This window comes from Vombatus ursinus, unplaced genomic scaffold (genome assembly GCF_900497805.2).
Source record: "Vombatus ursinus unplaced genomic scaffold, bare-nosed wombat genome assembly UNPS02010284.1, whole genome shotgun sequence".
Classification (NCBI taxonomy): domain Eukaryota; kingdom Metazoa; phylum Chordata; class Mammalia; order Diprotodontia; family Vombatidae; genus Vombatus; species Vombatus ursinus.
In genome coordinates, this window is record NW_020950062.1 from 14,631,467 (window position 1) to 14,659,251 (window position 27,785).

The window sequence follows — 27,785 nt, forward strand, 5'->3', positions numbered from 1 at the left end:
TTAGACTTTGAGCCTCAGTGCTAAAATTCTCTTATCTAAGACTATAGAAGTTATAGACCAGTTGTTTGTCTATATCAATGAAAATATTTTTGATCCTAGGAGTTTCCTACATCAATGGAATCGCAGATCTGAATGGGGTTGCCCATCCAATCAATATTCCTCCTTTTCACTGTAAAATTTTACAGTCTTACACATTCTTAGTAATTCTTTATATCACTTCTTTAAACATTATTTGGGGTAACATGCAGTGTATCTATTTAGTACTTACCAAAATTATGGTTTTCTAATATTCCCAAACTATATAATATCAGAAGAACATTAGTTTTGCAGAAATGAACTTTGTAATAGTAAATAGTTTGGAATTGTTGGAGGTACTCCAGAGTTTCTGCCTTGCAGCTTCCTAGACTCAAAAGCCATAATATCAGAAGAACCAATAAATTCTATACAAGTAAAAAGGTAACAGACCTTGCAAACAGGATATACACAACCTAAGGATAAAAGGTCTCCCTGAAGAACACGACAAATGAAAAATGAACAAACAAAACTGAATAGAAAACTACCCAAGACTTTTGAATAAAGATAAACAAGAAGTGATTGATCCAATTCATCCTTGAAACTCCGGACAATTTTTTTCAATCAGCCAGATACATTTTTTTAAATATTAAAGAACATCAATTCATATAGCTCAATATTTCTCTACATTTATGAGAAATTGGGCAAAGGAATAACACAGGATATGCCAAAAAGCAAAGAACCTCAAGCTCCAATCCAAAATGACCCAACAAAAAAACCAGAATGAATCCTCAACAAAAGAAAGTCTAGAGGCATTTCTGGGGGAAATGAGTGAACAGAATATTTTAACTTGCACACACCAAATAAAAGAAGCATAAGGAAGCTAAATAAATATAATTACCAAAGAAAGACTAAAGAATGAAAAACACTTTATTGTTTTCCTAGGCTATTGTTAAAAATGACTTTCAGAAAAGTTAAAGGAGAGGATTATCAAAGGACTTGCTCACATTGATCATTTAACATCTTTATTATGCTTTTCAGTGATAAGCATTTTTAATTCTTTGCAAATTTATATTCCATGTCTTACTGATATGCAAATTCATGGTCTGACTATGCATGTACAAATCACTCTGGAATGACTTAGATATCAGTAACCAAAGTAAAATGTTACTCTACAAAGTCCTACCAGGGTGCTTCATTGTTGTATGAAATCATTTGGGATTATTGTAGTCTATGCCTACATAGTATAAACTCTGGCAGGTTCTGCCATGCTGGAAAAAGGTATCAAGGAAAGTCCTGGCAATGACTGAGACTGATAGGTAAGAATCAGTCTAAGTATGGAGAAATTGACTACCAGGTTAGTTGCTTGGCAGTGAATTCTTTGGCCTAGATATTATGTGAAACAAATTTTTAAAAAATGATATATAAAAAAACAAAGATTTTTAAAAATTAATTGAATAGTAAGCACACATTTTTGTCACAACAATAAATATGGAAATCATATGTTTTGAATATAAACTCAAAAGGTACAATTTTCCCTCTAATCTGCACAAAGTCAATCATTTGTATGATAAGGGAAAAAACAATGACAAAAATGGATTCAGAAGACCTTGAGTTCAAACCACAACTTTGCCATTTTTTCCTTGTGTCACCCCAGATAAGTCAGATAACCTTTTTCTTAAAATGAATTTTTCTGATATATTTTAAAAAAAGGAAACAAAGAATTTTGACTCCATGCCATTGGAAATCTCTTCTACTTCTAAATGTGTTATCTAATTCTTGGGAAAATTAAATTTGACTTAAAATGTCTCTATATGAGGCAGACAAAAGAATGGAAACTAAACTTGAAGTATCTGCTTTATATCATTATATCATAAAGTTCAGGTATTGATAAAAACTGTGTTCATGGCCTCCTGCTCCATCACTGAATCACTATGTGACCTCTGGCAATATTGTATTTCATTTCAATTACTCCATGAAGAAATGGGGGAACAAAGAATCATCCCTAAGGAAGGAGATAGGCAGCAGTAGAGTGGAAAGACTATTGCATTTGGAGGATGGAGACCTGGGTTCAAATTCCAACTACTTAATCCTCATGTGACAGTGATCAAATGATAACCTCTTGGAGCCTCATTTAAAAAAAAATTCTTAAATGAGAGGGGTTGAACTTCCAAATCTGTGATTTTTGCTATTATATCTAGTCAGTTGAGAATCACAAGCAAGTGGGGTTGGGAGTTACCAAAGGACTGAGTTAAAAGTGGAGAGCAGCAAGTCATGGCCATTGGTGTTGAAGAGTAAGTGGAAAGAATTGCTTTACCAGTAGAAAGAACAAGAGAAAGAAGTGAGATTCCTAGAATAGACTGTGTGCTTAGGAGCTGGTGAAGAGGAGCAAAAGTTAGGTCAAGAACAGGATATCAGGATAACTCATGGTGTCAGGAAAGGATTGTCAAACCAAATCAAGTTGTGAGAAAGTGATGTCACTGATCATAGGCCTCTGTTCATCAAAAGAAGGAGGTCTCTTTTTAATGGGTTTGTATGATCTGGCCACACCCCCTTTTAAGGGACACTGCTGTCATCTGTTGGAATGACATTGGCTAAATCAAAATGATTTAACTTGACTTCTCTTGTAAACAAATTGTAAATCAGAATTCAAATTATTAAATGACATCTGGCATGTCCTCTAACAGTCAAAAGGAATCAGCTTGAAATTTACCCATTCATATATAATCACCAAAAATTTACATTCTAATCCATAGTAATCTTCCGAGTTATGACGCTTCACAGAAAGCACACAAATACCTTACAGACTCTAGATAAGTAGCTGTCGTGTTGTTAATCACATATTGTATTGATATTAAAGCATTTCTGCATATTCACTTTATGAAACAAATCCCTGTTTGGAACAAAATCATTTTTGTTTGACAGGCATAATATACATCCTTCTTAGAATAAGATTTCAGAACATTGATTCTTAAATTTAGTTGATCTTTCAAAGTTCCTGTCCAATAAAACAAAATATCTACATATTTCATTCTTTTTTTGTGGCATTGCATGAGAGATTGGATCACAAATTCCACAGCTAAAGGACACAGTTCTTTTGCACAACAATTTTGCTGAAGTCAGCATCCCTTTCCAGATTAAGAGATGAAGATGGTGAGTCTTGCCTGACTATTCTAGCATTAAGTTAATTGCTCTGTCCTCTGAAAAAAAAAAGTCTACTTAATACCTATATGACCTTAACCTCTATAGGTGACAGATCCATTCTGAGGGTTGGACTAGATTACCTCTAAGGTAATTTCTAGTTATGATCCCATCAACTGCTACTTTTTTATTGTCTCTGTCAGTCATTTTTCATTTATGAAATACTGCCTTGTAATGCAAATGATTTTATCCTGTGTATATGTCTAACCTCTTCAATTAGATTTGTAGTAAAGGGGCCGTGTCTTATATTTTCTAGTAGTCCTTCACAGTGTCTGATATATCGATATCTATATCTATATCTATATCTATATCTATATCTATATCTATATCTATATCTATATCTATATCTATCTATATCTATATATCTATACACACATGTATATACACTAAATCTGTATGTATACATATATGTCTATGTGCATATGTATATACATACATACACATACAAACATATACATACAAATACATATATATGCAACCTACACCACCCCCAATTTAAAAGAAAAATATATCTTGTAACCAATATGCATGGTCAAGCAAAAAATTCTCTCATTGTCCATGTACAAAACTGTATGTCTCATTCTGTACTTTTTGTCCTTCATCACCTTTCTGTTGGGAGGTAGGTCCTCTGGATTCATGGTTGGTCATTTAATTGATCTTAGATATTTAGATTTTTTCCAAAGTTACTTACTATTAAAATATTGGTGTATAATTCTTCTCCTGGTTCTGCTCACTTCATCCTTGACTCCTCAGTATTGCTCACAATAGGTTAAATTTATCTTCAAGATATCTCTTGGATATGCCCCCTTCCTTATTCTGATAGTACCTCACTTTGGTACAGGCCCTCATCACTTCACCCCTGGACTACTACAGTAGCCCATTATTGAGTTTACCAACTACAAGTTTCTCTCTACTCCATTCCAATCCTCCATGCAGTCTCCCAAGTAAATTTCCTAAAATACAAGTCCAACTATGTCACACAGCCCTACTCAATATACTCCAGAGGCTATCTATCACCTCCAGGATTAAATACAAAATCCTCTGTTGGGTATTCAGAACTCTTCAAAATCTAGCCCACACTTACCTTTCCTGTCTTCTTATATCTTACTCCCCACCACATACTCTTCAATCCAGTGATACTGGAATCCTCTTCTACCTCATCTCTGTCTCATGACTTCCATGGCTTGCTTCAGATACTAGCTAAAATTCTGCCTTCTAGAGGAAGCCTTTCCTAATCTCTCTTAATTTTAGTGCCCTTTCCCTCGATTATTTCCTATTTATTCCGACTATAACTTATTTCTACATAATTGGTTGCATGTTGACTCCCCCATGAGTTATAAATCCTCCAGGTTTCCCTGAACCAGTATTTCTTTTATCATTTCTTAAAGTGTAATAATATCTTACTACATTTATATACAATCATTTGTTCAGTCATATACCGTGAAGATGACAAGTGCTCAAATAATTTTCATTTATCCAAGACATATTAATTCAGGCTCTACTATGTGTAAGGTACTATGTTAGGTGTTAGTTCATGGCAATACCTGTAATAGGAATGCAGCAGGCTAGAATAAAGGAAATGGAGCAAGATGGAATAGTGTAATATAACAGAAAGAGTGCTATATTTGAACCAGATGACCTAAGTTTAAGTCCTGGCTCTGACACTTACTATGTGACCTAAGTAACTAAATCACCATGGGCCTCATTTTCATTATTCGTAAAATAAAAAGTCAAGACTAGACGGTGTCTAAGATCCTTTTTAGGTTTAAAGCTAGAATTTGATCTTATGAGTCAGATTTTATTTAATGGAGGGGCAAGAATAAGAGAACACATACTCGTTGAGTGTCTACTATATGCCATACACTTTATAAATATTACCTTATTTGACCTCACAATAACCCTGGGAGGCAGGTGCTATTATTAACATTTTCTAGTTGTGGAAACTAAGGCAAATTAAGGTTAAGTGATTTTCCCAGGGTCTCACATCTTAGACATTTACTAGATGTTGTTGCTTGTCCTGAATGAAGGACAAACAACAACAACAGCATCTAGTGAATGACTGAGATGGTATTTGCAATCAGGTGTTTTACTACAGGCCTAGCACTCTGTTCACTGCATCACCCAGCTTTTATTTACTAATAATAACTTTTGTTTTAAAAAATGCAGGTGAATTTATCTCTTATAATACTCACATTCATATAGTGATTTCAGATTTACAAAAGCTTTTCTCATAATAATTTAATTTAGTATTGTTATCAAGTATTTATCACTACATGTCTAGAGACCTATCCACTATGACATTCAGTTGTCAAGTGGGAATTTTGAATTATTGGCAATATATCCAAGAGACCATCAGAGACTAAACTAGCAATATTGGCACCAATGTCATTATAGTGGAGGGAATAGGAAGTCAGGTGTGAGACTTCTTCAGTTCAGGGATAGAAACCCTATGACACCACAAGACTACTCTGTGTGTGTGTGTGTGTGTGTGTGTGTGTGTGTGTGTGTGCGTGTGTGTGTAGAGGAGGTTATGAAAGAGTAGGGTTTGTTTAGGATGAGGATGAATTCACCTAGGACAAAACCCGGAAGTTTACTATTTTAATTATTATTTCTAATTAGATAAAACAGTTTAGAAATGGCACAGCTATTTCTAAAACAGTGCAAGTGCTGTCAGAGCCCTCCAGGTTTTGGTACCCTAGAATACTCTACCCTAGCTATAGCTCCAGAAGCATGCAAAATTAATCTTCCAAATTTATAAAGCAACACTCACTCCCATTTTTATTTTATTTTATTTTTTTTTTACAAAATATTGTCATATACTTGCACTTTCATTAAACAATTTTTACATATAATTCTCTGCTCTTTTTTATTCAGATAAGTTGTTTATTATTTTAACCAGTGAACATCATAAATATACAGTATTTATTGATCAAATACTTTATATTTTCTTATGTACACCTTAAAAAAATAAGCCATATTAATGTGACATAGGTTTTTTTTTTCTGGTACAATGGTTCTCAACATGTGTTTATTATAATATTGTCATCAGTAATTCTTTTTCAACACCTAATCCAGATATTTATTTATCTTTTAATAATAGGCATAACAGAAAAAAAATTCAAACAAATAAGCTGTTAGAGTAGTAAAATTTGTGTTGTTTTGTTTGATAAATCAAGAAACTATTTGATTCACCAGTGGCCAAAGCATAAGATATTTAGGTTTATCTGCCTCTTTTTTTCAGCATACAGTCACAGGACAATTAATTCCATTAGGTTTTCTTGTACTGACAAAGTATGGAAAAATGTGTTAGCCACTTAGTAAATAAACATTTATTAAGTGCTCACTATGTTCTGGTCACAGTGCTAAGATTGGGAATACAAAGAAAGGAAAAAGATATTCCCTGACTTCAAGAAGCGTAAAATCTAATGGAGGAGACAATTATGTAAAACAACTATGTACTAACAAGGTATATGCAGGATGAGTAGGAAAAAATTAAAAGAGGGAAGACGCTAGAATTAAGAGAAGCCTGTAATATTCCCAAGTGTGCCATAAAACCATATTAGAATGTAGTTGGAAAATATTTAAAAAATAAAAATACAATAAAATAAAGATAACACTACATGTTAAAACTAACTCAATTTATGACCTTGTTTCTATATGAATTGGACACAACTGGAGAAAAGATGAGATTTTAGTTAGGACTTAAAGGAAGCCGTTAGGCAGAAATGAGAAAGGAAAGCACATTTGACCATGGTAAATATATTCCTCATCTCTGCTTATTTAGAAGTTTTTAAAATCAAATAAGACTTGTTTCTGTAGATTGGTCAAATGACTAGCAGCTGTTTTATTTCATTTTCAGTGCAGGCATTTTTAAAATTGATAAATAGATCAAAATAATCTTGCAAATTTTATTAATAAATAAGTTTTCCACTTTATATTTCTGCATCTGAGTATGGATTGTAGGACTGTTTTGTTTTATTTAGAATATTGAGTTTATCAAAAATGTCTACCACATATGCAAGTTTGAAGAGAAAATAGTGTCATATAGTCAATTAACTTCATCTTTATTATCAATAAGGCAATTCTTTTTAGTTCCATCAGGTTTTTGCTAGTATATAGACATAATCTTTGCTCTGATCCCATAATATACAATTTTGTGTAAAGTCTTCCTTTTAACATACTATTTTTAACAAAATGTTTACTCATATAACAACTTTTAAAACAACATATATCCCCTTATACATATTTCTCAATACAAGTCATTATGAAGCACTTATGTTTCCAAATTGCATGAGGGGCCACAATTTTAACCAGTGACAGTGGCCCTACATTTTATCCTGACATTGATTGAGCTGTGTTATTATTGAAGAGTCCAATACAAATATTACACATTATATGATTTTGGTAAAAAATTGTCAGTTATATTGAAAATTTCTCTTGATGTGGCATTGCCATTAGTAGGTTTACAAAGTAACATCTTCTCAGTCATCAATTTCAGCAACATATTACTGCTTATGCAAATGAACATCTCAAAATGCATCCTTTTTTGTCAACTTGAAGGGCAAAATATAAAATATTTGTTTTTTTTCCTCAATTAATTGATCACAAAGACTTAAAGACGTAGGAAACTCTCCTTGCCACCACATTATTTGAACATGGAAAAGTTGAAAGGTGCTTTACATCACCAATCATCTTTTCAACAACATTGGTAATTATAACATAGTACCAATTTCTCTTCTATTGAATAAGCTTTTTTACATTTAGCAATTCAGCAACATCCTTTAATATCCAATCGAACCCCCAAAATGTTTATTAAACATCAGTTATGCACCAGACACTGGGCTAAGCATTGAGGATATAGTTAATAAAAAGAAAGATTGTCCCTGTCCTCAAGGAACTAACAATATAAAGGGGTGGACAAAGCACAAAAGGAGGAAGTGAAGTGCTGAGATGGGGTGGGAGTGGGAACACAGGGGTACCCAGTGTAGAAATGTCTTGTTCCACAGAGTTGAAACTAGGCAGAGTAGCAGATTCTGAGTGAAATGAGCTGATAGTCTAGTTTCTGCCCTCTACAAAGGAAGGCATTGGGAGGAATTTATTACTTCATCTTCTAGTCCTCTAGTCAGAGGGGAGAGGAAGCTGAGGGAGATGGTGTCAATGAAATTTAATTATTTAATTAATATAATTAATATGCAAGTTAGCCCTTTGATATTCTAGATTTGGGGGGAAAATTCCACTTTTGCTTATTGAAAGCATTTATTTTCTTTACCAAAATTTATTTCTTGCCAATGTAGTTTTTTTGTGGATACTTTAAAGATATTTCTTTGCTCTAGGTTTTGTGGCACATGCAGCTAAAACATTCATGCAAAGCAAATAGCAGGCTTTCAATTGACATTTTCTAATAATAAATTGATATTTTCTATATTTGAGATTTTCTGTTTCTATTTTTCTCTATTTTATTTGTTTTTGCAAGTTTTATTACTCCAGTGATATTTCTTTTCATATCAGTTATGTATTTATCTGTCAGGAAGTGATACTATTTCATGTAAAAATAGTTGAGATAAATTTAGATTTAATTGTTGAACATTTCCAAAATCTTTCTACAATTTTCAACTTATTTATAATTCTCAAGTTATTTCAGTATTTTTTTAAATTTCAGATTTTTTTGAAACCAGTTTATTATATTCTTTTTACTAAAATGAAAATAAAACAAATTAAAGATATAATAGGTAATACTGTATATTTAACTTTCAAAAGAAAGCATTGAACTTTATATTTAAACAATTGACTTCTTTATGCAACAAGCAGCCTGTCACATTTATGTCAGAGGTCTATGCTACCTGATAGTGATAGAGACAGACTGTGCCCATGTCTGAGGTACATGATAGGCTTCCACTCAAACTTGACCTCATTTATGCATATTGTATTAAATCATTGTTTCCTTACATTCACTGTTGATTGGAGTGAATTTGTCATATTAGTCTTGCTTATTTTGACTTAAATTAGAACTTTGTTTTTATTGAAAAAATGGATATATTATGTGGAAATTGTACTATCTAATATTCAATAATTTTGGATATTGCCTACCCCAGCTCCCAATATCTTGAGTTTTCACAAAGTGAGAAATATGTACCTGGTCAGAGAATCCTGATGTAAGGCTGAAATCTTTTAATGTTTTCAACTCCCATTATCACCAATTCTGACTGATCAGAGATGTGTGGAGTTAAAAAGAAAATCAGGAAGAAAAGTGGAGATATGGAAGAAAGAATCCAGAAAGAAGAATAGGAAACATTATACATCTCTATCTAAAGCCTGTATTTGTAGTCATGGGTCCTCAGTGTAGTCCCATACCTCCCTTTCACTTTATCATTTATGGATTGTTTGTGCAACAAGAATTGAAAATTTCTGGCAGATGAAGTTGATAACTCTGGAAGATTAAATGGATTTTTCACCTACAGTAAGTATTCAAATAAGAAACAGATGGCAACTTCTTAGAAACTAAGTACTTCCCTCAAGGGAGAAAGTGAAGTGTTGAAACATTTTACCATTGCACTGGAGCAGATAATTAGGGTAATTACAACTCTTAAAAAATACACAATCAGGCCTAGACCCAACTGAAACTATAAAGATTGTGGAGGAAACAAATTAGAAGACCTAGAACAAGGTAATCAGCTATCAGATATACTATCATGTATACTGATGTGCTGAGAGAGTAGACATCCTTTGTCTACCTTAAAGGGAGGTTTAAATTTGAAGTTAATTAAAAGATTGTGCTCTTTGGTGTCTTTGACAGTAAATCTTATGAGGAGTAAAAAATAATAATTATTTTGGAGCCATACAGATTTTGTTTTAAAGTAAAATAAAATTAAATTGCCTAAATACACTAATTTTTAACTGATTTCAGTCAAATGAGTGTGTGTATAGAAACATAGTTCCGGTTATAACATATTCCTCTTTTGATTGGTTTGTGTTCCCACTAAAAGTAAAAATAAGTGGACTATCCCTAGTCCTTTGGGATCATATTCAACAGCTCAGATTTACTGGGCCTTAGCAATTTCAATCAAAGAGAAGTGAGGGAACAAGGAACCTACAGAATTGTCATACTTGTTTAAATCAAATAATGCATTTTTAAAAGCCTTCCTCTTTTTACTCTTCAGGGATGAAGTTCTGCCTGCATTTTCAATTTCTCTAACAAAATTAACATCTTAACACTTGATTGTTTCCTCTTTTCCACTTCAACATTTTATTTCCTCCATATTTGAAACTCAAGATGCTTAAAATCAAGTATGATATCTACCATATTTGAAAAGTGAAATTGTTCTGCCCCAGTAATTATATTGGTTTAACAACTCATGGTTGGTGATAGGTAGTTTCAATTAATTATAAATGCTACTGTGACAGTACAGAAATGCTACAAATAGGATAGATTCTAATGATGTAATTTGATTGTCAGGAACCTCGATACCAGGCAGCTAGGTAGTAGGCATTGAATCAAACAGTGAGCTTAGAGTCAGAAAGATGTAAGATCGAATCTCAGGCATTAACTATAGCTATGTGACCTTATGTAAGTTCTTTAACCTCAGCCAACCTCAGCCTCATCTGTGAAATGTAGATAATAATACATCATAGAGTTCAATATACATTATTGTTATATAGATGACAATGGACTGCATGATTTATAAAAGTGGGGGCAATGTTTTGTTATATAAACATGAATGAAATCATATGAAAGAGTTTTATTTTTAGGGAATTTATTAGTTGAAGGATTTATATAGATGTATAAACAATTATTAGTTGGTTTCCTTTTCTGTTTTTTTAGTTTCTAAAACATTCTAAGGACAGCAGACACAAATAAGGTATTTACACAAAACCTGAAGTAAGTATATTAGAAAACAAAGATATAGATTGTCCCCAAGAATTGTGATCTACAACTAATAGATAAGAACAAAAGCCATTCCCCAATAGCTAAGTGGTGAAAGGAAATGAACAAACAGTTCTTGAAAGAAGATTGGCAAACTACTAACCATAAGAAAAATGTTTCAAATCACTAATAGAGAAATATAAATCCAAACAACTTTGAGGTTTTACGTCACATCCAGTAAATTGTCAAAGATGACAAGATGTGTAGAGTCAATGTTGGAAGTGTTGTAAGAAGATACACTGGTGTGCATTGTTTGTGGAATTATGAATAAGTTCAACCAGTTTGGAAAGCAATTTGGAATTGTGCAAATAAAGTGACAAAATGTCCATACCTTTTGACCCAAAGATTCAACGACTATACTAATAGTCCAAAGACATTATGGATAAGAAGAAAGTATCTATGTACACCAAAAATATTTGTGGCAACATTTTTGTGATAGCAAAGACTTGGAAACAAAGTAAATACTCAACAATTGGGGAATGGCTAAACAAATTGTGGTAGATGAATTCAATGGAATATCACTGTACCTAAGAAATGGTGTATATGATGAATACAGAGAAGTATGAAAAGATTTATATGATATCATGCGTATCAAAGTAAACAGAGTCACAAAAAATATTGTTGTTCAGTTACGTGTGACTCTTCATGACCCCATTTAGGGTTTTCTTAGCAAAGCTACTAGAATGATTTGTAATATCTTTCTCCCGCTCTCTTTACAGATGAGGAAACTGAGGTCAACAGGGTTAAGTGACTTGTCCAGGGTCACAGAGCTGATAAGTGTTTGAGACCAGATTTAAATTCATGTCTTCCTGACTCCAGGCCCAGTGTTCTATCCACTATGCCACCTAGTTGCCCTTCAAATAAATATACAAAAATAATATAAATACACGTATATACATGTATATACAAATATATATATATATATATATAAGTACAACAACATGACAATGTTAACAGAAAGAACAACCACAAAACAAACAGAAGTGAATGTTATGAAATTATAAACCAGCATTATTCCAAAGAAGACATTTGAAAAGACCCTCACACCATTCTTTTGCAGAGATAAAATGTCCATGGGTATAATATATAGCACATATTTTCAGACTTTGAAAATATATTAATTGGATTTGCTATTCTTATCTTTCTATTTTTTCCCCATAAACATGCTTGCTATGTGGGAGAATGAGGTATATTGATAGAAGTTCTATTGGTATAAAAATTTTAAAAAACACCAATAATTTTTTTAAAGAAGTGGTGATCTATAAAGAAGGCAAACTCTATTTGCTATACTGCTTTATTAAACACTAGCCTTATCTTTGTTCAGCCCTGAAATGGGTTGGTTTCTCTCTCTCTCTCTCTCTCTCTCTCTCTCTCTCTCTCTCTCTCTCTCTCACACACACACACATACACACACACACAAACACACACACACATTAATATAGTGTCCCTCGCTTCTTGATGGCAGGAAACATTTTTGCCTTTGTCTGCACAAGGTCAAGGATTGCACAGTGCCTGATCTATAGAAAACATTTCATAAATGCTTGTTGCTTGACTGATATGTACCACAATCCTAATCATATTTCTTGCCCTCATAAATTCTAAATTTTTAGATAAATGGACTATAGCTCCAATAAGAGTTCAATAATTTTTCACGGGTATGAAAATCATGACATACTTTTATGGTTATATGTGAGTGTGTTTGTGTGGTGAAGATATGAAAACTATTAGGGTAAAGAATCAGAGAAATACATTGAAAACCACCAACAGTGCATATGACTCCCATCTAGATGAGTAAATGCAGTGACGGCTATATATGTTAGCAATGACCTGTTATCCTTCCAAAATTTTAATATCATTATAGATTATGATTACATAACACTACTTGGTTTGTATGTATGTATGAAGCACTTTCATATGCAATAGATCTATTCATCCTCACATCAACACTATGAGGTATACTTATATATTCAATTGGGTCCAACATCTCATTTATAGGGACACTCTACTAATTCAGGCTACAGGTTCTTATCATGTACTTTTAAATACTTTATAAATATTATTTCTTCACATGAAATACCCACTCCCTTTCCAACCTATACATGTCCACGTTGTCTCTTATTCCACTTCTTGTACACAATTTATCTATGTTAAACATTTAATTTTTTTCTTCATTTTGAACTTAAATACAAAAAAGACAAAAAAGAGAACATTTCCATGTACACAGCACAATGTAAAAAGGGGATTCAATATAAACCATGAATTTCCATTTCACACCATTTACTTTTTTTTTGAAAACTACATAATAAAAACTGCACATCATTTTCGAAGATACTATGCTTTTCTGTGCTTCCTTCTAAGTTTTCTTTTGTTCTCTGCTATGCACTTTTAATTTTTCCCCTCCCTCCCCACCTCACCCTAGAGAAGTCTACATTAGGCAAAAGATATATACATACACTATATGTGTGTATGTATAAAACCATACTATATATACTTCCATTTATCAATTTTTTCTCTAAATATGAACAGCATCTTCCTTCATAGGTCCTTTGTAGTTGGTTTGAATATTTCTAATACTCAGAATGACTTAGTCATTCACAGTTGCTCTTGGAACAATATTGCTATTATTGTACAACCTTCTTCTGACTCTCCTCATTTCACCCTTCATTATTTGATGCAGATCTTTACACTTTTTTTTTTCTAAAATTAACCAGCTCATCATTTCTTATGGCATAGTAATATCCCATTACAGTCATATACCTCGACTTGTTTAGCCATTTCCTAATTGAAGAGCACTACTTCAATTTCCAATTCTTTGCCACCACAAAGAGAACTGCTCTAAATATTTTAGTACATATAGTTTCTTTTCCTTTTTCCCTAATCACCTTGGGAAACGGACCTAATAGTGGTAGCAGATCATAGGATCTACTCAGTTTTATCTTTGGTGATATATTATATCTTGCTTACACACACCATTACTGTCTGAGTCATCTTCAATTATGATTCTTCTGATGCCATACTATTTCATGATAAATAATCTCTTAAGATCCCTTCTAACTCTAAATCCCATAATATGTGACAATCATATAGCTCTATAGGAATATCTTACTGCTAAAATAGTAGGTTTCTATGGCATCAAATAGGGAAGAATGAGTGTCCCAAATACTGTCTAGTCTGATTTTCTCTGCCTTCAATTCTAGATCTGAGACAAGCCCCACACATCAGACCAAGGCAGTGTGGCAACAATTATTTATTAAGCATTTAATATGTACCAAGGACTATGCTAAGTATCAGGCATACAAATGAAAGCAAAAAGAAAAACAGACCCTGCCTTCAAGGAGCTTACATACTAATGAAAGAAGACAACAAGTAGTCGTCAGAAGCACAGCTGGGAGGGGAAGGATGTATGGCCAGACCTGTTCCACAAATGAGCTTACTAAAAAGAATTAATCAAGGGAGAAGGTGGGATAGCATGGTAGATGAATGTTCAAGACTAAAATGGCCCCCAGCCCAGAGGAAAGTTTCAAGGTGAGAAGGCCAGTGAATTGTGGGTTGTAAAGAAGGGTTAAGTCATAAAACAGAGATGGAGAACTCTCATTTTCTTGATAAATGGTCAAAACTTTTTACTTTTAGACTGTCATTTCACCAACAATTCTAGTAGTATGCCATCTGATTTGCATATAGAATTCTTTGGTTTAAACATGCAGTTTTTGAATTCCTGTTCCTCTCGCTACTATTTGGATTTGGAATCTGGACTCTGGTTCCTGTTGTCACCTGAGCTTTGGTTTATACTTTTACTTTGAATTCTGTGCTAGCTTGATGGATAAGCCAATCAGTGCTAAGGTTTGAATAAAAGAGGTATAGGAAATGACTACATGAGAGACTTAAATTTATGGAGTGAAACAAAGCTTTTTGGACCTATACACAAGAACAGTTATCAATCATTAGTCCTTTAGCTAGTAGATGCAGGCACAGGCACAAAAGATCCTGAATCAGCAACTTAAATTAGTCAAGCATCACTTTGGACTAACGAGTTATTTATTGGGGATATGATGATTTCAGATAGTAAAATAATAAGGAATGTGCCATGACAATTGGTACCACCATCCCAGGTGCTGAGTGGCTTGAGATGCTCTGGAACAGAATGGATTTATCCCTCAAAGAAGGAGGGTTTAGTGGGAAAAAAATTAGTAGTACTCTTATAGCATTTCCTGGAATGGTCTTGTGTAAGACATAGAGCTAGGGGGCTATGAATTATATCCAAGTAAGGGGCTAAAATAGCCAAGGGGAGTTAATTCCTAATAAAAACAAATACATTTTTAAAAAGCAAGCCTAATCATATATATATTATCATTCAGCTGAAGAATGGTGTTAGTCCAATAATACAACTGCTATACAACACAAAGCTTATTTTTTTTTCCCTCTGGGAGGAGGTTTTACCTTTAGACACAGTGATTAATCAATTACATCAACCCCACAGAATGTTTTGGCACAAATTCCTTTCTGATAACATGTGTCCTTGAGGATACTCTTTTTTATTACTTATTGTGAATGAGTCATCCTTGGTAACTTGCTTTAGCCTGCTTAAAGCATACTATGAATCTTTTTTGCTGTTCATCCCACTGTAGGGTTACCTGCAATTTTAATTCTTCTTAGATTATGCTTCACCATTATATGGAATCAGTCAAAGAACATTTTCTTAATAGATGAATGTTTAAGGAAATGGGCTACTTGGTTTCATTGAATCAAACTATAGAATTAAAAATGAAATCCAATCATCTATCTATGTATCTGATATTTGATGTCTCTTCAGTTCTGAGTATTAAATTGTGAATCCACAATGTATATCTAAATTACATGTGGAATGAGGTTTAGCTCATGCCCAGATCACCTAAAATGGAGACAGCCCTAGGGTTGGTGCTTGAAACTTGCTTCTGGGAGATAGGAGAACCATCAAAGGCATCAACATTCTGCTTTGGTCTACCAAGTGGTTGGGAGCAGCCTCTTTCCATTGGCTGCATAGCTGGAACTGGATGTGTCTTTAAAAGTACCATAATAGTCTCTCTTTATTATGGTGGCATTGGGAGTAAAGGACTCATAGCTGATGACAAGAAATCATAAACAGGGAAGAGTCTGAGGGCTACCTTTCCCTTCCACCATGTGGCCCAGTTTTGTTTTTTTTTTTTTAATTTTTGGTATGAGGAATTGAGTCCTGTACCTGGAAGCTCAAGTCATGGGGACCTTGGAGCACAGGATTCCAGGCTGGATGGGATGTTTCAACCAGTCCAGAAGGGAAGCTTGAGAAATCAGGATCCTAGGATACTAGCCAAAGAGTGGTTTTGGACTCGAACTTAGACTAATGCTATGTGGAAACTGAATTAAGCTAATCACCCTAATGCTTCTCTCCTCCCCAGAGACCTGAGATGGTATAAAAGGAGGGAGAAAAGAAGGGACGGTGAAGAATGTGGTTATTATGTGTCAGGGTGGGAAACAAGGTGGCAAACCGAACAGAGTACAGGTCCTAGAATCAGGAAGACTCATCTTCCTGAGTTCCAATATGGCCTCACACACTTGCTTGCTATATCATCCTGGGCAAGTCACTTAACCCTATTTTCCTTAGTTCTTTATCTGTAAAATGAGCTGGAGAAGGAAACAACAAACCACTCCAGTAACTTTGCCAAGAAAACCACAAATGGGTTCATGGAGAGCTGGACATGACTGAAAAACACCTGAAAAACATATGTGTCAGGGTCTATTCTACATGCTTTTTACAAATTTTATTTCCTCACAACAACCCTGGGAAGTAAATGTTATTATTATCCCCATTTTAAAATTGAGGTAACAGAGACAAACAGACATTAAATGATTTGCCCAGTATCACATACCTGAGAAAGTGTGTGAGACTGGATTTGAAATACATTTCTGAGACTGGATCTGAGCTCTGATCTTTTTGATTCCAGGCCAGCACTCTATTCACTTTACACTTAGCTACCTCAAGGAGGATAATCCCATCCCTCTCCTTTCCTTCTCTTTGAAAAATGCTTCTTTACTCTTTTACTCTTGTTATACTTTTGGAGTGAATACACACACACACACACACACACACACACACACACACAAATAAAACAGAAATGGTCTTTGAGACTGGACTACGCTTTATATTAAAAAAAAATTCACATATCTATCTGTTCATCTACTTAGAAATCATCTCTCATGGTCTTGAAGAAGGAAACTGGAGATGCAGCAGAGTCAGTCATGGTCACACTGCTGCCATGGGAAAGACACTCTCATTCTACTTTTCTTACCCTAGAGAGTTCCAAATTCCCACTGCAGCTTGTACCTCAACAATCTTCACCCTCTTTCCTATCGCTGATTTTACATTAATTTTTTCTATTCCTAAACTGGGAAAAACTATAAATCCCATGTTTGCTTTTCTTTGTGTGTTTGTTTTTGTGGCCAGCCAACTTTTTGCCAGAGGCTGTTACATATATCCTGATAAATTATTTCGGATGTCACTTAAATTGATACTCTGGCTTATGGGTACTAATGGGTCATTCAAGGTAGGATAATGGTAGGAGATGGGGGGAAAAGCACCACGTTGAGACATAAATCAGTTAGGTATCATTTCTTTAGCATGTAGTATATTAGATGAAGAATGCAAGAGGTGAAAAGTAATCTTTGAGGTGAGTGGAGAGGGACTCTAAAAGGAACCCTTCTACTGTAAAATGGTGCCACTGGATTAGAACTTAATTTACATGGTTAGTTTCCTAATAAGACAGAGAGGGGAATATGACTATTATGGTTGGGTAGGTTATTGATATAACAGTGAGACTGTCCTAAATTCATGAATGTAGCTGATATATAGGGGAAGGGTAGGGAAAGTGGGCTCCACCTGAGGACCTTGACAGGTCACCATGCCATGCACAGATACAATTAGATATAATTTGTTACATAGACTCAGTGGATTGCCTATCAAACCATACCATTACATAAACAATATGGATTCATCCACTTTGTTTTTTCATTCTAAATGGTGGGTCAATCTCTTGAGTAATCATGTATCTCTTTGAGGAGGCAACCATCACATTGTCATTTGTATCAGGGAACCATGTTGCCATTTTGACTTTTATCAAATACATTTTCTATTCGAATTTTGCTGAAAGGTTTGACTGAGTGATGACTACTGTTTGCCCAGTGACCCATAAAGTATAGGCAGTGGATAATATTGTTTCTACTCCACACATGAACAAAATAACACTAAGACAAATTAAGCGACTTGCCCAAAGTCACATGACTGGGTAATTGGCTGAGTCATAAGACCTAAAATACAATTAAAAATAGTTCATATTCTTTATATCATACTAGTATGATAAATCACAAGTCTACCCATTTTGCAGTTCTAGGTAAAACTTCCTGAGAAATAATAGAAATCAAGGTCATTTTAAAGTGGAAGTGAGACTACAATGAAAATTCATACTCTGGTGTCACATGTGACTGCTCTTCTCTCAAACTCCCTTGTCATTCTACTTTGTTTGCTTATTTTCTAAAGTGAATCACAATAGAATTAACATGAACAATAGTTTTTTGTTTGTTTTAGGTACCATGTTAAGAAAGAAATATAAGGAGTTCTTCAGTAAAGTGCCCCAGGAATATCTTCTTATCTCTGTGTTGATGACTATTTTCATCACTTTTTGCATTGGATTTTCAAGAAAAAAATTACATGCTTAGAAAACCTAGATTATAATATCCATCTATACCTATCTATAGATATATTGAAATGGCTGATGAACAGGACAAACACCCACCCAATGAGCTAATGGATTTTAAAGCAGTCATTTTGTCTACTCTATGTACTTATTATTTATTAATAGAATTTGTTATTTGGCACATACAAATTAATGTAACAAAATAATTTATATTTACATGATGTTTTAGTTATAAAACATTTATTAAAAGGGAAATAGTACAAATGTTTCTATTCCCATTTTACTTATGAGGAAAAGAAAACTTACATATAATACTGGGACTCTTGGGTGGATGGCAGAGTAAGATATATCTTATGGGTAGTACTCACCTATGACACCCCACACTCTTTTCCAACTCCTGTGTGTCTATCTATTCCAATGTTCCTGCCACTCATTCCTAGCAACCTATGCAACTAACATAATTATATCATTCATACCAATGCAAGGAAGGTCAGAAATGGCAGACCATTGGTCGATTCTGCTGCTGATGTTGCTGTTGGAGGTGTTCCCCTAACCCCCAATGATTTTGCCCCTCTCCCAAGCTGTGGTCCACTCAAACCCAAGTTTTTCTTAGAAAATTAGACAAAGAAACCTCTATTGCTTGTGCCCACCTCCCTCCTGAGAAGTGGTGGCCATCCTTGATGAGACTCAAGAGAGATGTGCTGGTATTTACTAGCCACTGCATTCCACCCCTTCAAGGCAGAGAGGAAGAAATAAGAGATAAGATACTCATCCCTCAGTTTCTGGGTCAAGATTTCTTTGTCTGTACCAGAAGAACAGTTAGAATGGGGCTTTAAAAAGGAGGAGGATGAAGGATTGGAGTTGCATGATGAAGTTAGACCCTGGGGAGGCTTTGACCCTTGTTGCTGGGGAAATTGGGCAATTGACATCCATATACAGGGATGCTAGTGTCACTACCCAATTAAAAAACCTGGGAGAGTTTATGAAAATAATTAGCCCAATGCTCAGGGGAGACTCTCACTTTACCACTCCTGAGCTGTTTTCTGGACAGCTGCACATACCTCACTGTCAGCCATCACAGCTAAGGCACAGGACCAATGGACTATTTTAGAAGAGGGCCAGGCCCAAGTCATGGGTACTGTGCTATGGGTCTATCATAGTACTAAAGTGCCTTCTTGGATGAGCCCTGAAACGGCCAAGAGGAGGCCCAATTACATGAGGAGGCCAAGGCTGTTTTCCTGAGAGGTGTCACAGAAAACCTCCATGCCATCCTCTTTCCCATGATGGTAGACACTGAGACCATGAAGTCCCTGTTGGATGACCTGGATCTTGTTGAGAGTTACCAAAGTAAGCCCAAGTCTCAGGTATTTGCCATTTAAGGGAATGAAGATCACCAATAAGGAGGAGATAAGTGAAATAATAAGGGGAACACTGAGCAGTGATAGTGCCAAGTTGAGCCAGACAATAGGTGAAGAGGGTACCTTGAGACAGAGGACAAAGAAATCAGCATCAGATAATGCGCAACACACTATATTGGAGAACAAAGGATTTACGAATCCTGAACCGGGAAGTCTTAGGCTGTAATACTCAAGAAATTTGGCCCCTTATTGATGTTGTCCTGGAGAAAGTGCAGGATAATTCCAGTGCCCATGTCACAGAGTCTCCATATCTCCCTGTCTAGAAAAGTCTGCAAAGGATCACATAGGAACCTAGAAGTTCACCCTAATCCTAGTCATCCCTTATGTAAACTGGGTTCCCCCAAACCCTATATAAGGAATAGGTAGTGCCTTTCCAAAGCACTCAGACTACTGTGGATCTCATTGTGGGAGTGATCAGGGTACTCTGTGTCTCAGTAATTATAGTCCCTGAGCATTCTATTCCCTTCCCCAAAATTGGCATGGATGTTGATGAATTGCAGCTTGGACCAAAGTGAAGGAATTAGCACTAACTGTAAGAAAGGCCAAGTGGGAGCCTGTGTCATTACCAATCCCCATGCAGGTTGCCTAAACTAATATCTTTGTAAAAAAATAGAATGGATGTTTGCATCCCGTCATAAAAGATTTGTTTACTAAAAGTGTAGGTGTTTCCATGGTCTCCCTAGTCTAGAAAGCAGGCAAGGGCGAAAGGAGACTAACTGTGAACAATAGGAATTTGAATAAGATAGTTCTCCCAATTAGAACCTCATTACCCAATATTATAGAGATGGCATAGAACTTTCAGAACCTCTGGATGCTCTTGGTTTGCAGGACTTCACTTGGCTAATATGTTTTGCTCTTTGCCCATATCTTTTGATTGCCAACCCAAATTTGCTTTTACATTTGCAGGGGCACAATATGCTTTCACCCAATTACCTATGGGAAGCTTGAACAACTCACAGACTAAGCTACCAGGCCTTGAAGGACTTCCTGGTACTAGAAGGAATCCACATTTGGCACTACATGAATGACATCATGATTGAAGGCACCACCCTCAACTTGGTCTGAACCTATCTCACAGCTAAGGTCAGACATTTGGCCAGTCATTGTTAGGCAAAAGTCCCTCATAAAATACAAGCCTCCTCATAATGTATACATTTTCTGTGGTATATATAGACCCATAAGTGCAGATTCCTGGTCAGAGGTAGGCTATTCTCCCTCAAAACACTCACTGATGTTAAGAGAGCATAATACTTAGTAGGCATTTTTGGGATTTGAAGACAATAAATTCTCCACCTCACTGTACTACTTGTTCCTATCTCTCTGGTCACTAGAAAATCTTCTACTTTTCAGTGGACCCTATAGCAATAGAGACAACTGAGTGCAGTCAAGCTAGTAGTTAGTCAAGCCTTAGTGCTTCTTTGTGATAACTTCCAGACAGAGAGAGGCCTCAACCACATCCACCCATGCATCCTGGAACCTATGGACCTACCATTGGAAAAAAAAAAAGGCTAGTAGGGTTCTGGAGCAAGAAGCTCCCCTATACTGCTACCAGATATTCAACCATAGAGAAACAGGTGCTAGCCACCTACGGGACTCTGATAAGCACAGAACCCAATGCAGGTACAGGATCTTTCACTCTAAGGCCTGAAAAGCTCATTCTACCATGGGTTAAGGAAAATATCCCCAGGAAGCTGGGATCAGCCACTGATGCCCTTGTTGAAATGAAAATGGTATTTGCAGGACAGGTCTAGACTGGGTTCCCAAGGAGTCAGCAATTTACATGAGCAAGTATCATGAGCACTATTAGATCCTCTTGATCCAGGGGCCATACCCCCCCCCCCCCACTACCAGACCCACTGGCTAACTGCAGCCTGCAGCAGGATCAGTTGGCAAACACTGATAGCAATGAGGCTTATTTCACCAAGGGCGGTGCCTTCAGGCCAGGAAAGAATCTCTGATGGGTAGCTTCAGCCTTCCACCCTGCAATCGCCACTCCATTGGGGGCTAAAGGGAGAAGATACAATGCTCAAAAGGCAGAACTGAAGGCCATTCATCTAACCATAAGGGACAGTCTGAAACAAGGGAGGAACTCCACTTCTGATCTCTACTTATTCCTAAGCAGTAGTCAATGGACTTGCATCCTGGTCTGGTAAGTGGACCCAGGATGACTGTAAGATCTAGGGCCAACCAGTAAGAAGTGCTGAGCTTTGGAAGGACATTGCAGAGCATGCACAAACACACTCCATCTACGTTCTGTATCATTTAACAACTGATTCTATTCTGTAATTGATTCTATATTACTGACCCATTTTGTCAAGCTACATTTCTTGTTTTTGAGTTAAGCTCAAGAATACAGTTTTCCCTCCAAGTTAGTTTAAAGGTATGGTTGAAAGGAAAAGACATTATCCCTCATTATCCCAACATCTGATTGTTGTCTGTAAGTCCCAAACAGCTTAGCCTGGTGCCATCTTTCAAAAGAGGTGTCTCCATCCTTGCCTTTCCTTGAGCAGTTAGAGGAGATTTGACCTCCTCCAAAGGGACAGTGAGGCAAGTGGTACTGATCCCACAGTGGTACTGTAATCTAACAAAGTTTACAATAGCCAGATGAGTCCTATAAAACAAGGAATATTCCTTAATTGTCAGGGGCATGATTAGCCACACTTGAATGCCAATTCATTTTTTCCTAGTGTAGCCAATTGTAATGTTGCCCAAGTACCCAGATTCCCTCCTTTTCTGCATGTCAATAAAAAGGGTGCACCCTCCCCCCTTCCTTCTCATTCAGGTAACTGACCTTACTGAGGTGATCAATTTGACACACTTTGTTAACAGTTATATGCATCACTGTTAATAAATTGATTTTGCTTAGTCTATATACCTCAGTTTGCCTTTAATGAATTTACTCAATACATGTCTCTTAATCTAGTCTTTTCTCTTTCCTGAACTCCTACTGATTCTTATATGTGATTTCATTGATGTAGAAAACTCTTCACATCAGACTGTCAAATTTATCTGGAACTTATAATCTTCAAAATTAACCTGGGTCATTAAAAGGTTAAGTTATTATGTTAGAAGCAGGTTTTGAAATAAATTTTATATTATATATATATATATATGTGTGTGTGTGTGTGTATGTGTGTGTGTGTATACATATATTTCAGCATTAGAAAATTGCATCACATTTTTTAAAGCGATACATCTAGAAAATTTCTTCTGAATTATTTTCTTTCATGATTAAACTGGCTCACTGTAAGTTAAATGGTAAGTAGTCAACTTCATTTAGAAGAATAAAACAACAATGTAATTAAGGAAATTCACAGCATGATATGGAGAGAAATATAGATTATAACTAGAAATTAGTCTGGAAATAGAGGTCACCTAAATGAAATAAGTTTTGGAAGAATATTAACAGCCAGGGACCTCAGAAGCTCATGTTTCAGCAACAGACTTTGAGATTTCATTTTTGCCTCACTCAGCATCATGAACATGCAAATGGATACTTTATTGTATCCTTTAATTGTAGGAAACGCCAAAATTACTTCAGGCCAACAATTTCCTCGGAGGAAAAAGAAATTGTGAAATTGCTGCATTTAGGGGTGTTGCTGTTCCATTGTTGCAAAATCTGCCTATCAGATTCCATACTTATGAACACTAATTTAGTATGGTTAATTGAGCCTTATTAACTTTCCATTTTTTAATTAATTTTATTTATATATTTTTTTTTTTTTTTAGTGAGGCAATCAGGGTTAAGTGACTTGCCCAAGGTCACACAGCTAGTATTTGTCAAGTGTTTGGTCTGAGGCTGGATTTGAACTCAGGTCCTCCTGACTTCAGGGTCAGTGCTCTATCCACTGTGCCACCTAGCTGCCCCATTTTTTTTTATTAATTTTAAAGAAAGTATAACTGGAGATGAAATGTTAGGGAATTCACTTTAGATAGCAAAAAGAAACTTTTTTTGATATGACCCAGAAGACAATTACGAAAGAGAATATTATTCCATTTAGAAAGAAGAATTTCTCTCGGGTTTATATTCTACTCCTCACAAAATAATTTATTTAAATTAACATTTTGAATACAAAGGACATTTGCCTTTCATACATGGTTCTTTCTTAATAAAGAGCTATCTGGCAAACTGGCAATTATTTAAGAGGTCACACCGAAACCACTGTATCAAAAAACACCACCAATTCCTACATCCCTCCCATCTTCACTATTCACACTTTGTCTCAATTAGTCCTGGATCTCCTTACCTTCACTTGGACTTCTTGAAATAGTCTCCTAATCAATATTATTTCATCTATCCACTCTTTCTAACCCTCTCTATACACCACTTATAGGTTAATCTTTTGAAGGCTTAGATATAATCATGTCCCTCTCTAACTCAAAGGATTTTAATGATTCCTTATGGCCTACCAAAAAAAAAGAAAAAGTATAAACATTTTAGCAATGAATTCAAGAAACTGACTACCTGTTTGCCATCATTTCACACTATTCATATATATGTATATACATACATGTACGTTTAAATCTATCTCTTTCTGCCTCTCTCTCTCTGAAAGAAACCTCAGAGGTTGCCTGGTCCAGTCCCTTTATAATTGAGGAAACCGATGCAAAGAAATGCAAGATCTTGCTCAAGATAACAGAAGCAGTAAGTAGCAGAGATGGACTTCAAATACAAATGCTCTGAATCCATATCTAGAACTCTTTCCACCAAGAGGCACCAAGGTACCTCACATATTTTATGCTCCAAGCAAAATGCTATACTTGTGGCGCACTACTTTCCTCATGTTTACCAATTTTAACAACTTTTGTTCAGTCAATTCTCTGTTTCGAATCCCTATATGACCCTCTCTCTTCCTGTTGAAAGATGTCTCATGCTTCAAAGCCCAGATCATATGTTACCTCTTGGACAAAGTTTTCCCTAATCCTCATATCTAAGAGGAATAATTTATTTAGCTGAACTCATAAAACTTCATACTTCTTAAACATTTTTGTCCATTTGTATCATTTTTGTATAGAAATCTTTTTATACTCCTATCACACTGAAATCCTTCAAGAGGAGAGGTCACACCAGTTTTTTATTTCCCCTTTAATACTTAGAATAGCCCTTGCATGTAATGGGTGATTAATAGAATTTTTTGATTAATATGAATGAAACAAGAAAAATATATAACATAGCATTAGTTTGTAAGCCTTTGATGTTTCAAAGCTATGAGGGAACAATAATTTTATGTTTTCTTCCAAAATAGGCTATCTCTGATCTTTTTTCTCAAATTATTTTCTCAACCACAAATTGAAAAAATGTACTTGAATGTTTTACATGTATGTGTTGTTTTATTTTTAAAATTTTCAATTTTGTTTAGTCCTGTCTTAACCCAATGACAGAAAGATTTAAACTCCAAACCCCAATATATGAAAGGATTTGGCACTTTTTTTTTTCTTTCTATAGAATACAGAATAGTAGGATCCATTAGGATGAAAATTTAAAAAAAATACTACTACAAGTGTCATTAAAGTAATAATGACTACTGGAAATGGACTACATAACAGCAAAGCTAACTTTAATAGGTAAATAGACTATAAAGACTTTTTTTTTTAAGGAGAGTAAAGGTGAGGAGCATTTTTCTTTTCAGTTTGATACTAAGAAAATAAAGGATATTTATTTTTGGTGAATCAGAGCTTCAGCTTTTGATACAATGCAATCGAAGTAGAATGAGTTCTGAGATTGTTTTAGAGAGATAACAGATTTTGAAGCAGTATAATCAAAGCAAAAAGGAATTTTGGGCCAATGGAAATACAGTGATTTAATGGATTACCCAAATTGTTTTGGTGGAATTTTGGTTTTACACTGGATCAGGAAATTTTACATAGTAATGTAAATATTCTAAATGATAAAAAAAAGTTTCTGTAAAAGGGTGATTATGATTGTTCTCTGTTCTGCAGATCTTTGAACTGAATTATGGGAGATTTTTTGGGGGTAGGGTTCATTGTATAAATAGAATGTACAGATAGTGAAGTATCTTAGGAAGGGAAGAGAGGATCATAAATTTAGAGTTGGGAGAAAATTTAGAGGACCAGCCCTCTAATTTTAAAGATGAGGAAATTGAGGCACAGAGAATTTCAATGACTTTAAGTATCTGAGGCAGGATTCAAATTCAGACTTCCATATACTGTCAAGTGCTCTAGTAACTGACAGTTGCCTACCTTTCTCCTGTGAGAATTCCAGAAATTTCCTCTGCTACTGCTCTCCCCACCCGCTACACACACACACACACACACACACACACACACACACACACATACACACACACACACGGAGGGCACACACTCTACATCCTAGAAATCTACATATCAGTAAAACTGCAAGATCTACTGGCAGATGCTAGTACTCTTGGTGTAAAGAGTGGGGAGCCTGTGAAGGTCTTTGACTTGGGAAGTCATACGGTTAGAGCTGTGCCTTCAGAAACATTAATATACCAGTTGTGTGTAGAATGGTTCAAGAGGAGGACTGGAAGTGGAAGAGGGAGACTTTTTAGGTTACAATAATTCTTGTAAGATCAGACAGTATAATGTTGGATAGGGAGAAGAAAAAGTCAATGAGTCAATGATTTCTCCAAGATTTCAAGCCTGGTAAATGGAAGAATGATGGTGATAATATGAAATAAGAAAGTGGTAGGGAGGAATAATTTCCATTTTTCAGGGGAGAGATATGATGAAATTTGTTTTTGACATGCATATAACAAATACATGCATTCTAATTGATAGATTTGCCTTTTCCTTTTGGAAAATAACCATTCTAGTACTATTCGTGTCTGAATTTTTGGTCAGTATAATGAAAATAAACATGGATTAAGAACTTATTGTATGCAACATATTGTTCCAGATTTGGAAAATTTATACAATGCCAGTGCCTTTGTCTCTAGCTTTGGACAAATCACTTAACCATTCTGGTCCTCACTTTTCTCATTTACAAAATGAGAGGTTCAAACCAGATAAATTTTCAGTTCTAACTTCTCATGTGATTCCTAAATAATTCTAGAGCATTAGTGGTATATTTGTGATACATGTTTTTATGTAATAATAACTTACCTTTTTGAAATATTATTTTCTAATATATATTGAGAAATGTAATTTGATAGTATTTATAGTCAAAAGGAAATTTCTATTGATATTTAGTCTTTTTTCTTTGCCAAAGAAAGAATGCTTAAGCAGTACCCAAAAACTAACTATTTTAAAATACTAGAAGGGTTATCATGGGAAAAACAATTTGATCTGTTTGGTCTGGGAAGGTTCTGGAAGTAGGACCAATGGTTAATGTTTACAAGCCATACAAACGTAGGATAGGTGTTGAGGGGAACAATATGTTTTCTTGTACTAGAAGTCTTCAAGCAGAGGTTTTGATATAACCTTGAATAAAGATTGAGTTTCATCAATAAAAATTCACTTTTTCTGCCTTCAGGACTCTAATACTTGTGTTATCTAGCCCGTGTGTGTGTGTGTGTGTGTGTGTGTGTGTGTGTGTGTGTGTGTGTG